This window comes from Hylobates moloch, unplaced genomic scaffold (genome assembly GCF_009828535.3).
Source record: "Hylobates moloch isolate HMO894 unplaced genomic scaffold, HMol_V3 SCAFFOLD_2, whole genome shotgun sequence".
Lineage (NCBI taxonomy): Eukaryota > Metazoa > Chordata > Mammalia > Primates > Hylobatidae > Hylobates > Hylobates moloch.
The window spans coordinates 23740505-23753422 of NW_026652277.1; the positions used below are offsets into that span (position 1 = coordinate 23740505).

Below are 12918 nucleotides of genomic sequence, written 5' to 3' on the forward strand. Positions count from 1 at the left end.
TGGCATTGGACTCTTGGTGAATGTATGTATGCTGTGGCATATACTTTCAGAATAAGCTTATTTCATTGACTTTAAATATTTGTGCTGGTAAATACTTCTCATCCACAGTTACCCTATGTGGCTCTTCCCAAAAGCTTTGGTACCTTCAATATCAGCACTTGCTGCCTCACCACAGACCATCATATTATGAAAATTATGATGCATTTTGAAGTGTTGGAACTGGCCATGTCTTGCTATAAACATTTGTATATATGTAGGATCATTGGTATACTCTTTGAACTTACAGAACACACTTCTTACCCTAGCCTAAATCATCAGTAGGCTAAGCGGTATGCATCTCTGTATCTGGTTTTCCATCCACATGACAAGTAATTTTTCCATGTTATCAAGCAGCCAAGCTCTTTTCTTTGTGATGATAATGGATTTAACCAATGCTGATGATTTCACTGCCTCACTGATTCACATCTTATCCTTTAAGATGGTTGATATCATGGATCGTGAAATATCGGGGGAACCCGCCCCCAATATTTCAATATAGGTTCTTTCTATTTTCCCTAAGTGTCAGCCAGTCTGAGAAATAAAGAGAAAGAACACAAAGAGAGGAATTTTACAGCTGGGCCACCAGGGGCGACATCACATATCGGCAGGTCCGTGATGCCCACCTGAGCCGCAAAACTAGCAAGTTTTTATTAGGGATTTCAAAAGGGGAGGGGGTGTACGAACAGGGAGTAGGTCACAAAGATCACATGCTTCAAGGGGCAAAAGGCAGAGCAAAGATCACATGCTTCTGAGGAAACAGGACCAGGGCAAAATCAGAAACTCCTGGTAAGGGTCTGTGTTCAGCTGTGCACGTACTGTCTTGATAAACAGAAAACAGGGTTCGAGAGCAGAGAACCGGTCTGACCTCAAATTTACCAGGGCTGAGGTTTCCCAATCCTAGTAAGCCTGAGGGTACTGCAGGAGACCAGGGCGTATCTCAGTCCTTATCTCAACCACATAGGACAGACACTCCCAGAACAGTCGTTTATAGACCTGCCCCCAGGAATGCAATTCTTTTCCTAGGATCTTAATATTATATTCCTTGCTAGGAAAAGAATTTGGCGATATCTCTCCTACTTGCACGTCCATTTATAGGCTCTCTGCAAGAAGAAAAATATGGCTCTTTTTGCCTGACCCCGCAGGCAGTCAGACCTTATGGTTGTCTTCCTTTGTTCCTTAAAATCGCTATTATTCTGTTCATTTTCAAGGTGCACTGATTTCACATTGTTCAAACACACGTTTTACAATCAATTTGTACAGTTAATGCAGTCATCACAGGGTCTTGAGGTGATGTACATCCTCAGCTTACAAAGATAACAGGATGAGATTAAAGTAAGACAGGCATAAGAAATTATTAGAGTATTATTAGGGATATGATAAATGTCCATGAAATCTTCACAATGTATGTTCCTCTTCTGCGGCTCCAGCCGGTCCCTCTGTTTGGGGTCCCTGACTTCCCGCAACAGTGAAAGTTCTAACTCTCTTGCAATGGCCATTACTGGCTTATGCCTTCATACTGAGCAGTTATCTTGAGTTTCATCTCAAGAGTAATTGCCTTCCTATTCTTCTCACCAGAAACAGGAGACACAGATGAGCATTCTGCAGACATAATAGGACATTAAAAATACAAAACACCATATCTAAAAAATGCCAGCAACACAGTACACAGTAGAGTATTGGTTGTTTACCTATGTGACTGAGTGGCTGACTGGGAGCTGCGGCATGCTGCTGCTGCCCAACATCAAGAGAGTATTGCACTACGTATAGCTAACCTGGGAAAAGAGCAAAATTCAAAAGCTTCTACAGAATGCTGTTGCACCATTGTGAAAGTCAAAAAGTTGTAAGCTGAACCATCATAAGTTGAGGACCATCTGTATATAGAAAGACATAAACATTATTTATAATAGTAAAAATCTGAATAAACCTCAGTGGAATATTAGGTATCCAATAAAATTTAATAATGCAAAGTAATGAATGAGTCTTTATCTTTTTTGTGTTCTGTATGTGAAATTTTTATAACAAAAATGCATGTGATAAAATTTTTTACTTATGTTCCACATATGAACATGTTAGTCATAAGAGAGAAAAAATAAATATGGTATTGTGTTAGACAATATAATATTTTAAAATTAATGTGACAACTTGTTAACGTGTTTAAACATGAGTAGATTTTTAAATACAATTATATATTTATGAAAAGCAAATATCATGGAAGAAATCTTTCAAGTTTTGAATCTTTTTTTTTTATATTGAACCCCCCCCATAATAATCTCCATGCTCATTCTTGCTGTCTGTCTCTTTCAAATTTTTTAAAAAAGAAATATCCACCGGGTTTTAGATGAGCCACTTATTTTCCTCTGGAGTAGAATATGGCTTTTGCTTTTCAGCATTAAAACCATTGAGAATTAATTGTTTTCCAAAAGAAAACCTTAAATTGAAAGATTCTTATCTAAGTAATATTATTTGACTGCAGCTAAGGTGCAGATTAATATCTATCCTGTAGGATAGCACAACAGGTAATATAAATTATGAATAATGTTTATCTCAGTCAAGTGTATAAGAATCATTGGAGGCAAGAGCAGCTTATAGACATTGGGAGATTATGCAGTCTTTGCAAAGCCATTTTAAAATTAATACACATAATCCATAATGCTTTATGTTTTCAATTGCTTCTCTCTCTAGTATATCATTAGCATATAATTAGTTTTAAAAATTAGTTGATACTTTATCTAAATTTGAATGAAATGAAGTGTTGGAATCAGATATATAACCTATTTTAAACCTCCATGCAATACTTACAGAGCATAATTTACAAAGTAATTTGATATAATATTTTCATGTTAATTGGATATGGAGACCAAATCAAACTAGAAAGTAATTTTTCTTCAGGATGGAACTTTCATGCTTCTCTTTTGTATTGGTAGGTGTATACATAGCCTCCTCTGGCCTTTGGCTGCCTCAGTTTTATCTTTATTATCTGAATAAAATTCCATTGAGTGTGCATTATATGGTTTGGCTCTGTGTTCCCACCCAAGTCTCATGTCCAGTTGTAATCCCCATAATCCCCACATGTCAAGGGAGGGACAAGGTGGGAGGTAACTGCATTATGGGGGCAGTTTCCCCTGTGCTGTTCTCATGATAGTGAATGAGTTCTCATGAGACCCAGTGGTTTTATGAGGCAGTTTTCCCTGCTCTTGCTCACTCTCTCTTGGCTGCCACCATGTAAGACGTGCCTGCTTCCCCTTCTACCATGATTGTAATTTTCCTGAGGCCTCCCCAGCTACGTGGAACTGTGAGCTAATTAAACCTTTTTTCTTTATAAATTACCCAGTCTTGGTATATTGGGGTCTGGGACAGAACTAATAGGATATATATATATATATATTAGAGTTTATTAATTATTAATTTACATGATCACAAGGTCACACTGTCTGCAAGCTGAGGAGCAAGGAGAGCCAGTCTCAGTCTCCAAACTGAAGAACTTGGAGTCTGATATTTGAGGGCAGGAAGCATCCAGTGCAGGAGGCTAGGCTGGTCTCTCTTTTTCACATTTTTCTGCCTGCTTTTTGTTCACTGGAAGCTAATTAGATTGTGCTCACCAGATTAAGGGTGGATGTGCCTTCCCCAGCCCGCTGACTCACATGTTGCTGTCTTTTGGCAACAGCCACACAGACACAGCCAGGATAAATACTTTGTGTCCCTCAATCCAATCAAGTTGACACTCCCTATTAACCATCACACTTGGGTATGTCTTTATAGCAGTGTGAAAATGAACTAATATAGTAAGACTTCCTTTTCAATATTGATGCATTTATTCTGCAGTGAACAGAAGCCAAGAGAATAGTTTCTGGAATATTAGATTGAGAACCTACGTTTTGAAAATATACCCCTGTAATGTAAGAATAGTAACCATTCTACTGGTTCTTTAAAAATATTATTGTCTACCCTCTTTGGGCTAGTCAAAATGAGTCTCACCTTTCAGCAGTTCAACAATTGTTTCAGATACACCTTATAGCTTGTGGTCTGAGATATTGGAGAAGAAAATGCAACATATTCACAGAGTTGAGGATGGGCAAGATCCCTACTCCCTGGTGCTGCAAGTGTAGAATACATCTGTTCCACTAACTGACACAGACTCTAGGTCAAACTGCAACTCTTGTAAGGCTAAGGGTCCCATTGAGAGGATGGGGCCAGGCACAGTGACTCATGCCTGTAATTCCAGCACTTTGGGAGGCCGAGGTGAGTGGATCACCTGAGGTCAGGAGTTTGAGACCAGCCTGATCAACATGGTGAAACCCCATCTCTGCTAAATACAAAAAATTAGCTGGGAGCGGTGGAGCGTGCCTGTAATCCCAGCTACTTGGGAGGCTGAGTCAGGAGAATCACTTGAACATGGGAGGTGGAGGTTGCAGTGAGCTGAGATTGCACCATTACACTCCAGCCTGGGCAACAAGAGCAAAACTCCATCTCAAAATAAAAAAAAAAGAAACAGGATGGGATCAGGGGCCAGGAGATGGTTCCATGTCAGGACACCTATTGGCCCTCAAGACCTCCTGCCACCAGAACAATCCTGCAGCTGCTCAGAGTTTTTTGAGGTGGTTCTAAAGCTTTATCTGGATGCCTACTACAGGTGTTATTTTATAGGTGCTTTTCCCTTCACCTGAAAAGAAAAATAAGCTTGACATCTCAGTGTGTGAATTTGAGAATTTTAAAGATAATGAAATTATAGTAGTCATTTCAAATGATTGTTTTAGATGGCAAGGAATCCAACAATTCAAGAGAATAAAAACATTTGAATATGAGTATACTAAAATAAAAGTAGTAGTCAAGCTTGGGTTTCTTAATGATGAGTTTCTGAGTTATTGAGGCAATTTCTTTCTAACTATCTTGAAACAGAGGTAGTACCTTTTAGAGTTGCATGAACAATATTAATATTTCCTCAAGTTTTTGTAGATGGAAGTTTTTATTTAAAATTGGCCACAGTAAAGATGTATGTGAATCTGTTATCCTAATCAATATTTCAAAATAATATTGTACTTTAAAACTACAACCTTTCTGTGCCTATCTGTGAGTGTATTAAATGGGAAAGCAGCATTTGTCCCATCTGAAAAGGAAAGACACAGATTTACCATCCATAAAAAAAGTATCATGTAGTGAAACTAATTGCCTCAGTCAGAGATCCAAATGAGTTTGTCAATTCAGAGAATTGTGTTAGCACTTACTGGCAACCATAATTGTGACAATGTCACAGGATCCTGTGGGTGTCACTTTTCCAACTGGAAACCTTTGTAGCCAGTGGCGCCTTTGCTTGAGTTTTGTTCAGACCCGCTGGGCTCATTCTGCCCACTTGCCCTGGCAGGCTGTGCTCAGCTTGTGCTACCAGCCTGGGTCCCACACATGCCAAGGGTGAGCCAGACGCCAAATGGTGAGGGGTGTGTGAGTGAGCGCAGGGTCCAGCCATTGCACACAGCCAGGTACACTGGCTGCTGCAGTGGGGCAGGCAGCTCCAGGTGCTGTCACAGATGTCGGCTCTGTGCAAACCTGTGGCTGGATAAGATGCACTGCAAGTGGCTTCTGCTGTGGGCACCCATGTCTGGACAAGGGGAATGTGGTGGTGCCCAGAAACTTGGAGACACCAGAAACCACAGAGCCCCAAAGAGGGAGTCACAGCCCTGGCTCAGGGAGGCCCTAGGTCTGGGCTCCCTGAAGGGCCACAGCTCTTCTTTTTTTCTGGTGCTTGCAACATGGCGGGTGAGGGGCAGGTGTTTAAGCTCTGTTTGTATTATGGCTCTTTCAGTCTTGCCATTTGTTGGGTCTCAAGTTCTTGTCCCACATTCAGGAAGAATGAGGTACATGGACAACTGGAGGATGAGCAGGATGGAGAGGAGCCTTATTAAGCAACAGAACAGCTCTCAGGAGACCCAGAGTGGTAGCTCCTTTCTGCAGGCAGGTCATCCTGACAAGTGTCCAGCTCTCAGCAGATAGGAGACCCAGAGTGGTAGCTCCTTTCTGCATGCAGCTCATCCTGACGAATGACCAGCTCTCAGCAAATAGAAGACCCAGAGTGGTAGCTCCTTTCTGCAGGTGATAGTCCCCATGTCTGTGTGAGTCTGTCTGAGTCTGGGGTTTTTATGGGCTTCAGAAGGAAGAAAGTGTGTGCTGATTGATCCATGGGCAGCCATGGGTTGGCCTGGACCCGGAATTGGCAGTCTGGTCCCCAGGCTTCAGGCCTTTCCTGGCTTGAAGGAGGGGTTTCACCAGGGACCCACCCCTTTCCGCCTAGGAATCTATCTGCCTCCTGCCGTCATCAACATGTCTTCCATGGCACCTTGGCTGTTCATGCCAAGAGGCACCTGCAGGCCTGCATTGCACCACCCTCAGCCCCACTGGCCTCCATTCTGTGCTCATTGGCACTTAAAGTCTGGAGGGGGCTGAGGCAGCGGGGGGCTGCTGTATCAGCACTGCCCTGATCATGCACACACCCAGCTTGGTTGTGACAGTGTCTGGGCTCGGCCACAACTTTGCTCCACTCTGGAGCAGACACTAGGAGTAGGGAGAGGCTGGAGAGTGGGAGCAGGCACTTCTAAGTCTGCAGGGGCAGGAGGGGCTTCCCAGGTTCCCTAAATGCAGGGAATGCCTGGGTCTGGAGCCAAGACGGGGCAGCTGCAGCTGCCCCCAGAAGTGCGGGGCACCCACCCCACCAACTCAGTAGGGGGCAGGGATCTTGCCTCTTCCTGTCCCTGCTGGCTTCATGGAGCACACAGCCCTTGCTGCACCTCCTCTGCTGCAGCCAGCGTCTTCACAGCAGCCACACCAGATGGGCCGCTGCTGCCATCAACAACAGTCTAACAAAGAATAGTTAATATTGATCTTTAGTTGCCTAAAGTAATGTATACTCCTGTGATAGGTCATCTCATTTATCATGTTCCACTGTGGCTTACTTGCATCGCCAACCTTTCAACCTCCTGTGAATACTTTCCTGTAAAACATCAGCTACTGGCTGATTGTTTTCCATTTTGCTGTTCTAATTACCAGTTTTTAAGATCAGCTTCTCCTGCTGTTTCTTCTTCTTCCTACTGGTACCTAAGCTGCCCTGAGAGCATTGCATTTAGCTGTTGACGTACAGTGAGTCAGTGACCCAGAGCACTCAGTATTCTCCACTTTCTCATGTATGTTCCTGACTTCAGTATGTCTGTGACTTAACTGTTTCACTTGGCATGGCTTTTACGTTTACTAGATTCAGGTTTTTATTTATGAAGCATTTTGATGATGCTTGGGAAAAACGATCTTTTCAGGAATTCCATTTTTAAAAAGGCAACTTACGGTGTGTTTTGTGAACCTTAATCATAATTTATAACTACTCATTCAGGTTGTCCTTTAGAAAAAGTTAACCTTCACAGTTAATTATTAATAGTGGTCACTACCTTTAAATTACAATAGACTAGAACACTACTACTCAGTAACGAATGAAAATATTTGTATTAATCAAACTACTCAGAAGCAACTTAAGGAAATTCTGAGGTGTTTCTTTTTGATTAGTCTGGGACAAAGTCTTTATCACCACACGCTCTCAGTCACTAGGAAGTTTCTGAGACACTCTCCTGCTCTCCCTCTATTCCACGGCTCCTGCTCAGAGTAGATACCATTACCATATCACCAGAAACCTCTCCTCTGGTCATGGCCCTGGTTTGGCCAGATGGCTCTATTATGACGACTGCAAGACTGGGCACTGCTGGACTGTCTTTTTGCAGATATTTTAGGTGTCGACTGTTACATCCTAGTGAGTGACAGGACGTGGTGTAGGCAGTCCTGGAATCTCATAGAAGAGTGGTAAGGCCTGTGTTGTGTATTCCAAGTTTTAGATCAGAGTTACCAAATTTGTTACACTGTATGCTTTGTTTCTCTGGGAAGCTTCTCTATCAACCACTTCCTCTTTTCCCTCCTTTTCATGTTCCCTCCCCCAACACACACACCATACATCCCTGAAATTCATGTTACACATTAGAGTAATCTGAGTTCTTTAGTGCTATAAATTCTCCAATGCCTATATAGATGTCAGTTTTTAGTAGTAAACAGTCATTTATGGCTGTTTGTTCTATCACTAACATAAAATCCATAATGCAATATATATTTTATATAATAGCATATAAGTATATGCACACATCGTGCCATATCATTTGGTTAGTATAATGGCAGGAATGCGATGTATTAAAGATGGACAGGAAAAGTCTGTCACTTGTAGAACAACCAGAAGAGTCTGAAAATATCACAACTATGCTAAACAAATTTATGTTTGAAGAAATTCTTCCTGATTTTAGAGAATCCTGCATTTTAACTTTCACATAACACATATAAGAGATGTAATATATTCTGGGACTCTATGAAATATTCATGTTTACACTTTTTTTTTTTGAGACAGAGTGTCACTCTATAACCCAGGCTAGAGTACAGTGGCACAATCTCAGCTCACTGCAACCTCTGCCCCCCGGGCTCAAGTGATTCTCTCACCTCAGCCTCCCGAGTAGGTGGAATTACAGGTGTGTGCCACCACGCCCAGCTAATTTTTGTATTTTTAGTAGAGACAGAGTTTCACCATGTTTGCCGGGCTAGTCTCAAACCCCTGACCTCAAGTGAACCGCCCACCTCAGCCTCCCAAAGTGCTGGAATTACAGGCATGAGCCACCACACCCAGCCACATGTTCACATTTCTGAGTTTGCATTAGTTCAAAACATCAGAAAGATCAGAAGCTTAAAGCTGAGAGGGGTTGGTGGGGTGGGGGAAGAGTGCACAAGAGTGACCACATGTTTGTAATTTTGTGTCCGAAATTGGTGGGTTCTTGGTCTCACTGACTTCAAGAATGAAGCCGCAGATCCTCGCGGTGAGTGTTACAGTTCTTAAAGATGGTGTGTCCACAGTTTGTTCCTTCTGATGTTCGGAAGTGCTCGGCGTTTCTTCCTTCTGGTGGGTTCGTGGTCTTGCTGGCTTCGGGAGTGAAGCTGCAGACCTTCGCGATGAGTGTTACAGCTCTTAAGGCAGCGCGTCTGGAGTTGTTCGTTCCTCCCGTCCAGAGTTGTTCATTCCTCCTGGTGGGTTTTTGGTCTCGCTGGCCTCAGGAGTGAAGCTGCAGACCTTCGTGGTGAGTGTTACAGCTCATAAAGGCAATGTGGACCCAAAAAGTGAATAGTAGCAAGGTTTATTGCAAAGAGCGAAAGAACAAAGCTTCCATGGTGAGGAAGGATACCTGAGCGGGTTGCTGCTGCTGGCTCAGGCAGACTGCTTTTATTCTCTTATCTGGTCCCACCTGCATCCTGCTGATTGGCCCATTTTACAGAGAGCTGACTGGTCCATTTTACACAGAGCTGATTGGTCTGTTTTACAGAGAGCAGATTGGTCTGTTTTTGATAGGGTGCTGATTGGTGTGTTTACAATCCCTGAGCTAGAAACAGAGTGCTGATTGGTGTATTTACAATCCTCTAGCTAGAGGTTAAAGTTCTCCAAGTCCCACTAGATTATCTAGACACAGAGCACTGATTGGTGCATTTATAAACCTTGAGCTAGACACAGAGTGCTGATTGGTGCATTTACAAACCTTGAGCTAGACACAGAGCACTGGTTGGTGCATTTACAAACCTTGAGCTAGACACAGAGTGCTAATTGGTGCATTTACAATCCTTTAGCTAGACGTAAAAGTTCTCCAAGTCCCTACCAGATTAGCTAGATACAGAGTGCTGATTGGTGCATCCACGAACCCCGAGCTAGACACAGAGTGCTGATTGGTGCATATATAATCCTCTGGATAGACATAAAAGTTCTCCAAGTCCCCACCTGACTCAGGAGCCCAGCTGGCTTTGCCTAGTGGATCCCACGCCAGGGCTGTGGGCAGAGCTACCTGCCAGTCCCGCCCCACACGCCTGCACTCCTCAGCCCTTGGGCAGTCAATGGGACTGGGCGCCGCAGAGCGGGCCCGTCAGGGATGCTCGGGCCACATGGGAGCCCACTGCAGGGGGGGCTCAGGCATGGCAGGCTGCAGGTCCTGAGCCCTGCCCCGCGGGGAGGCAGCTGAGGCCCGGCAAGAATTCGAGCATGGCGCAGGCGGGCCGGCAGTGCTGGGGGACCTGGTGCTCCCTCCACAGCTGCTGGTCCGGGTGCTAAGCCCTCACTGCCCCGGGCTGGCAGCGCCGGCTGGCCGCTCCAAGTGTGGGGCCCGCCGAGCCCGCACCCACCGGGAACTCACACTGGCCTGTGAGTGCCATGCGCAGCCCCAGTTCCTGCCCGCACCTCTCCCTCCACACCTCTCCACAAGCAGAGGGAGCTGGCTCTGGCTTCAGCCAGCCCGGAGAGGGGCTCCCACAGTGCAGCAGTGGGCTGAAGGGCTTCTCAAGCGTGGCCAGAGCAGACGCCAAGGCCAAGGAGGTGCTGAGGTCGAGTGAGGGCTGCTAGCACATTGTCACCTCTCAATTTCACCCAGTACATGGATCTGGAAAGATCCATAGTTACATATAAGTGGTTCTTGGGAGAAAACCTTTGTAGCCAGCCTAGGCAACATAGCAAAACGTCAAAAAAAATTTTTTTTACAAAGTTAGCTGGGCATAGTGGCATGTGCCTGTAGTCCCAGGTACTTGGGAGGCTGAAGTCAAAGGACCACGAGCCTGGGAGGTTGAGACTGCAGTGAGCCATGATTGTGCCACTACACTCCAGCCTGGGCAACAGAGTGAGACCCTATAACAAATGAATGAACAAAAAATCTTCATAGTGTCTCCACAGAAATCTTCTCTATGTTTAGTGCTGATTTTAGAGCTATTACTCTCAAGAAGCTTTGCTGAACTGGCTTCTGTATATGTATCAGTTGCAGGTAGGAATGCCTACTGGTCCCAGGTGTGCTTCTGGAAGCAAAGATTCATGCTGTGGCAGCCCTGGAGTGGTTGGGAAGTTGAGAGTGTTACCCACTTGAAGAATGCTCTTGTACCATAGTTGATCAGAACAAGTCTGTATACAACTGTCAGCTTAAACTTCTAGGCCAAAAGGCAGAATGACCTGGTAGAAAATGCGTAAACCTTGAAATCAGATTTGGGTTTAAATTCTGGCTTTTCTATAAATTTGTATAAGTTGTGACCTTTAGCTTATTTCTCTGAGCCTCAGTTTCTCCATCTGAAAAATTCAGGGCAGTTATAAGAAATAAATGGAATAGCATATCCAAAAGTGCATGGCACTTGGTAAGGAATTAATAAATGTTATTCTCCTTCTCTCTCTCTCCACCACTAGAGAGTACAAGAGTGGGGTGAGTAACATCTGCAGTGACTTGGTTTGGCTCCCCTTCCTAGTTTGACCTGCCAACTACATTTTCAGGCAAAGTTCTTGGAAATCATCTGTTCTATCTTCAGTGAGTTAGAGAACAAGTACCTAAGGAAATTGCAAGCCTGGAGAGAGGCTAAGAGAGACAGTTCCCGGGACTTCTCTGGGAGTTATATTAGCTCTACACTTTCCTGTGTGATACTTGGTGCCACACAGCTGAGACAATGAGACTGCACATTATTTATTTACTTTTTAAGATTTCTTAACTTCAGTGTGAACATTTTCTTTAATCTCATATGATACAAAATCCAATTGGAGATTTTAAGAAGGTGATATGTAATCCGTACTTTTATTCACAGGTGATTGATCTTTAGCTAGAAGCATTTACAGTTATACCGCTTTGAAATTTTTGATCAGCTTAAATAAGAAAATGACATTCAAAATAAATTAGACTGGACAGAGGTCAAATACTCCATTGACTGTGTGAAGAGTTAGGATACATGATCCAAAGACCTCTCATATCCTTTTAAAATGTCCTTAGGCTCAGTTATGCAAAGTAAAAGATAAAGGTTTATTTTTTAAATTAACTTAAAATATCATTGAAATAATGAGAAATTGAAAGACTTGATGAGCTCTAACACTAAAGTATCTGCCTTTGTTTTTTTAAAATGTAACTCTGTCATGTTTGAATATGTACCTCACAGTCTGCGCTTTGAATAGCTCATAGTTTGGGCTCATAGCCTATGCTGGAAGACTCTTCTTTTAAGTAACCCCTTCATCACAATAATACTAGGTGTGGTATTCCTTTTGCCTTCTCTTTTTCCAATTAAATTTTAGAGCATGCTAAAACCCTGGAGTCATTTTGGAGTTAAATAGACTATAATATCAGGATTTTAGATAAATAGCATAAAGTAAAACTAGTAGGATGTGATATGATTTTTTAAAGCCACAAGTGAAATCTGTCAGTAGTTAGGATATTATCTTCAGAAATATTTGTAAATATTTCCAGAACTAGTTTCAGTTTTGGTAGTGAAAATATTCACTTAGGATACAATTTTGTAATTGTTTTCTTTTTCTTTTTAATTTCAGGGTCAGCCTGGTCCTCAGGTAAGATAACTCTTTTCTAGCAAATTATTTTCAATTTAGGATTTTCCCAGTGTGGAGGTCTTTCTGCAATTCTTTCAAAAGCTATAAAAAAGCTATGAACTGATAATCACGACACCACACAGTAGACCAAATATTTCCCAGGAGTAAACCCTTGGGGCCTCTTCAGGATTGTGTGAGCCACATCAGCTGTTGGGCCAGATGGCAGATTTAACAATGTACTATCATATAAAGCAAAACTCTTAACTGATCTGAAACAGTGCCACAGGACTTTAATGTAAGACAGCATGACATAAAAGTTGAGTATGAACTGGTTTGCATTATGTTCTGATTAATCATGTACCAATAATATTGTTGTGAATCCCTGCCGACTCTGATTATTTAGACTGTGATCCTGCTAGCTACTTTTGATTCATTATAGACAGATATTGAATTTTTAATTTAGAAACAACTGCCAAAGACATGATTTATAATTAAGCACG

General features: G+C 42.8%; 1 protein-coding gene across 1 annotated transcript in view; it reads left to right on the plus strand.

The window, feature by feature from the left end:
* Positions 1 to 12427: 12427 nt before the first annotated feature.
* The window catches only part of COL25A1 (collagen type XXV alpha 1 chain), a 196065-nt gene continuing 195574 nt past the window's right edge, over positions 12428 to 12918 (plus strand). Inside the window, exon 1 of the mRNA XM_058432297.1 lies at positions 12428 to 12439. The gene's annotated coding sequence lies outside the window, so the exon portion shown is untranslated. The remainder of the gene's footprint in view (positions 12440 to 12918) is intronic.